We start from the raw sequence: 5326 nt of genomic DNA, 5'->3' as shown, positions 1-5326 counted from the left end.
TCTGCGGGGCTGCTCCCGGGGGCCGGGGGGGCTGTCGGTGAAGGGGGGAGAAGCGGTGCTGCCCGGGAAGTGCCTTTGCTTCTGCAGGTTGTCGTCCGAGGGTGTCGGAGAGCGGGAAAACCTCTGTGAGGTGTTTTCCATGAAGCTCAGTGCTTTTCCATTTTGCAATTCTTGTTATTGGTTTACATGTTTTCATGTCAAATTATGCCAGAATTTTCGCTGAGGCGGCTTTTCTTAGGACTTCAAGACAGTTTTAGAAAACTCTTCCTTCAAAATAGTCCTCAATTGCAGGCGGTATTCAATGCACCTGTTACTGCTTTGCAGTGCACAGCTTTTCTGAAGAGCTGGGAGTCTGGCATGGAAAGTTTAGGGAATGAAAAAGGCATAAGCAATGGGGTGCGTTAAGAAGAGTGTCCAGCAGGGTGAGGGGGCTTCTCCTCCCCCCCCGCTCTGCCCTGGTAACGCCACACCTGGGGTACTGTGTCCAGTCTGGGCTCCCCAGTTCAGAGGGAGTCCAATGAAAGGCTACAAGGATGGTTAAGGGCCTGGAACTCTTCTTTTATGAGAAAGGGCTGAGAGACCTGGGGCTGTTTAGTCTGGAGAAGAGCAGACGGAAAGGGATCTTATGAATGTTTACAAATACCTGAAGAGTGGCTGAGTGGGCCAGTCTCTTTTTAGTGGTGCCCTGTGATAGGAGAAGGGAACACAGGGAGTTGCACCTCAACAGGAGGAAAAACTACTTTACTGTAAGGGTGATGGAGCACTGGAACAGGCTGCCCAGAGAGGTTGTGTGGAGTCATTTCTGTGTGACCTGCCCTAGGTGATCCTGCTCTGGCAAGGGGGTTGGACTAGATGATCTCCAGAGGTCTCAACCCCTACTGTTCTATGATTCTAGTGTTAATTCTGTCCTACATGTACATCCACTCTGAGATAGTCTTAATTAGCTGTCACATGCCGTGTTGTGAATTAAAAAGTGATTATCATTTTCAGTCTCTCAGCATTCAGTATAGGATCTCACCTTGTGTTATACTGTACTAAAGCAAATGCTGCACAGAAATATTAACTTGCTCATTCATGTGTTCATTGGTGTTTGTCACATTATCTGTGTGGCTCAAAACTGTTAGTTTTCTTTTTTTTTTTTTTACTTCCTTGATAGTATTGGAATGTATTATTATCCTATTTACTGGAGGAAAAAAAAAAAAAGATTAAAAGATAAAAAGACTCAAGCTAAATGTAAATCAGAGGCAGGTTGGAATAGTTCCAGGGTTCACTCTTCCCAATCACATTTCCTTATTCACAGAAATAACATCTATTTACTACTTCTATTTTCTTCACATGCATTTGAAAGGCTCAGCAATTCTTAAATCAAACCGGTGCCTACAAAGCTGGGCAATCAATAAAGGGGAAATTAGAGATGTGCAGTCAGGTGCCAGAGGCTTGAATTGCTTGCAGCAGGGAGCTCAGCTTTCTTTGTGACTCTTCTATTAGTCAAGATAATATTTTATTGTCATTTTATGAATGAGGAATCAAGAAAGAGATCTGAGGGCCTCACTCTGCAAAAGTGACTTAATGCTTTGGTTCACTCATGTGGTTCACCATTTCAAGTGACTACTTCAGATGACAAGGCAGATTTTTTTACAGTACCTAATATTTTGTACACTTTTATAACATCAGAGCAACCATGTTAGATACTCCAGCTACTCATTATACAGAGGAAGACACTAGAGAAGAAAGGCAAAGTGAATTTCCCATCTGTTGTGAAGTAAGTTGTAGATAAAGTGTCAAAACTCAGTGCATCTTTGCTTTCTACCCAAGGCTGGTTGTAAAATCAGTGTAGTTACTTTTCTAGTATTCAGCCTTTCATAGGAGGGGTTTTCTATCTAGACTTGCAGTATTGCAAGCTTCTTTAAAGGAGAAAGTACTGTGCATGAGCAAAAATACATGTATAATAGCATTTCTAAATATGCATGTACTATCCCAGGTTTTAAGGCAAACATATTTCTAGATGTAGATGGTCGGCTGTATTCTGATAATCGCAGATGTTTACTTCGTGATTATCTTACATAAATGACAGTATACTATTATGTATGACCTGGGGAAGTTTGAGGTTTGGCTTTTGGTAAATAAAGGCAGTCACATCTTGAGTATGCATGTGAAATTACTGGAATAATTGCTGATCAAACATGTGAGGGCAACAAAGAGGGATGACCAGTTTCCTAGCTTGCAGTCAGCTCCACTTGTTGGCACTGGCAGGGAAGTACATGAGTATAGGTTCAGCTAGCAGTGAATATGCTGACATACTCTGTCAGCATGTCTCAGTGTTTCACTTACTGCTCTGCACAAGCCTCATCTTCCACCTGGAACCTCCATGCTTAGATCTGTCTCTGGCAGTTTTACCAGAGCACCAAACCTTTCTTTCCACAGTGAAAAGTGGTCTCCTGATGGAACACTAGCAATGAGGTATAGTAGTTGCTTCAGGTGGGTTGCCCAATGCCTAGTCCTGCTCAAATCTGAAAACTGTATGGGATACTTGGTGGGAGAGACAGACTTGTTACTTGCAAGTCCTTTTTAAGAAACCCTAGCCTAGATTAACTTTATGCAAATGTCATTAAACATACTGTACCTAGTAAAAATAAAACATCCATAATGCATGATTCTGGGTGACATCTCTCATCACTTGAGACAGGAGGCACTGAGAGGATAGCTTATTAATGACTATGCCATGTTTGAGTTATCACATCTTTCCAGAGTCATGAACATAAATACCATCACTGAGACCTTCCATTGTGTGCACTTTATTTATATGATGCACATTTCTGTGCCTCCAACTGTTCCTGGGACAGTGTTTACATTACAGGCATTCTGTGAGGAAATCTAGCTAGTGAACAGACACGAAGAGTACTTGATTTTTGTTTTTCTCAAGAATTAGGGATCTGTTGAATGTTTAGTAGCCTTTAAAAAGATTGAAATTCTTTCACTTTTAGGGAAAAAATAGGTCTCAAGACCATGATGTGATTCAAAATCTAAGGAGCCTAGTGGTGGAGTTTTGAAGCAGATTCAGCAATAACTTCACAGTATGAGTAATTGATATAACTAATAATAATAGGTTAGTAGTTTTAGTATCAAATAAGCCAGTACTGCAGAAGCTGCTGTCATGTTTTTATACATTTATTATTCTGAAATGAAGTTTCTATTTCTTATTATTGATGAAACATTTTGATATTTCTGCAGTGAGAAACAAAAATACAACATTTGTGTATTTTAACACTGAAATGTAGAAATTAAAATCTTCATTATGGATAAAGGAAGTTACTCTGATGTGTACTCCAGATGCGAAATTTTCAGGCGAGTCTGTTGGCTGGAAACTAGAATTTTATAGTTTTTTTAAAATCGTATGAGGAAAAAGAAAACTGGGATACGCTAAGCTGAAGGCAAAGCTACCATATGTCTTCAGAAGTGTTATTTGCTGATTCAGATTAAAAAATTGATCCTAACAAGATGTTTCCATATGCTAATCCTCTCTGGTCTCTCTTGTATTGTACACAGTGATTGCTGAAGTTTTCATATAAGCAATTGACAAGAAATTGTATTACTGATGCTACAGTACAGGCGAAGGGAAGAGCACCTATCTCGGTTTTTTGAAAAGCAATTTGTGTCCAGGGACTCGAGAACCAGTGTCACTGCTTTCTGAACTGTATGTGTCTTGAAACTGGTCTTTGGGCATTTGGTTTGCTTATGTACTCTTTTAGTTGCTTGTAGGTACTAAAGAATGTTTTCACTCCCCTAATAAGCTCAAGTGCCACAATGCAAACAGCAGAAATAGGTTGTGATATAGTATCCTCCTAGGAGGTCCATTCATTTCTGGTTATCATTTAAAAAATAAAATTGCCCTGACCTTCTGTATAAATTAAAGTCAGACTATTACTGTGTGATCTGTGACAGATGGCCAGATTTTATTAAATGTAAACAAAAGTGGTAATAATGATATTTAAAATATCTAGCCCTTTTGAAGCTGCCGTGAACATAAAGGAGTAAGGAATACCAAGATCTAAATTCTAAACTGGGATCTATTTAATCTGAACACATTGATTATTTAATGTTCATTGTCTACCTGCATAGTAAGAAAGCAAGTCTTTGTAGTAAGGCACAGGGTATAGTTTATGCTATTGCAGATCTGACAGCTAAAGCAAACTGGTCATAAGCAGTCCCATCATTATTTTTTCTTCCATGTCTTTGAGTCTTCTTGTACAATTAAATAAAAAAAGATTTACACGTTTGAGGTTGAGATAGTTCAAGCAGAGGTATAGCAGAACTTGGAAAGCACCGTTTTGGTTTCAGATCTCATGCATAACATCTGTAAATTACTTGAAACTTTATAGAGGCATTTATAAATTGCTACAGTTTGTGGTTCACTGCTTCTTTTAAGCTTAGGGGTGATGAGAAGTCATTTTTATTATGTGATATTGCGAACTAATGCCTCTTTGTTCTTGCCAAATATTGAGAACTATTGAAAGGAAATTAACAACAGCAAGTACAATCTATTTTAGCAGTATTTTGAAATCACGATAAATGAAAAGTCAGAACATATCTGTAAGAAGCACAGTTAGTGCCTGAGTATAGCCTATTTGAAGTATCAGTATTCAGTAATACTTAGTTACTACTTTTATCATAGAACAGTGTTTTACTAGCATACCATCTGAGCATTGATTCAGAGCATTCAAACTTTAAAGAACACAGTAATATATACTGCAATTAGAAGAGGAAAGCAAACTTCCTTTTTCCTTTGTTTTTGATCAGTGTGCATTAAAAATGTAAGTAAATGACAGATGTTATTTTTTAAAAATGCTAAGATTTTTCAAAAGCATGTAGTGCCAAGTACTTCCCATTATTTTTAGGAGATGAGTTTTCTTGGAAACTTGGGACAGAGTTCATAGATAGGTTTTCTGAAATGTCTGCTTTTTTTAAGACTCTGTTTGTTTACCTTCCTTGAAATACTTGACATTTCTCTTCACAATGCTTAGGAATTTCTTTTATGCTTTACTACAGGTGGATTTGTGAGTACTTGATATTTTGAAGTACAATATTGGATGGATAATGCAGGTACTTGCTTCTGCTGCCTGTTAATAAAATGGACTTGCAGATGGTTAGAGTGGTATCTCTCATTTGTATGTAAAATACTGGAAAAATCCTGTTAATGTTCAGGTACATGTAGAAAACATATTTGTGTCTTTTATCAGATCAGAGCAAAAATTGTTATGGATATACTTAACTGCAGGTACCACATTTTTAAGAAAATCAAATGTAATTCTGGTGAGGGCAGAAAGAG

The 5326-nt window shown here is 38.2% G+C and overlaps 1 protein-coding gene across 1 annotated transcript in view; it reads left to right on the top strand.

Moving 5' to 3' along the window:
* The window catches only part of BANK1 (B-cell scaffold protein with ankyrin repeats 1), a 122020-nt gene that overhangs the window by 1082 nt on the left and 115612 nt on the right, over positions 1-5326 (top strand). The gene's annotated exons all lie outside the window — the stretch shown is intronic.

The sequence above is a fragment of the Chaetura pelagica genome, unplaced genomic scaffold (genome assembly GCF_000747805.2).
Source record: "Chaetura pelagica isolate M959 unplaced genomic scaffold, ChaPel_1.0 scaffold188, whole genome shotgun sequence".
NCBI lineage: Eukaryota > Metazoa > Chordata > Aves > Apodiformes > Apodidae > Chaetura > Chaetura pelagica.
This window is presented reverse-complemented; position numbering and strand designations above follow the sequence as displayed.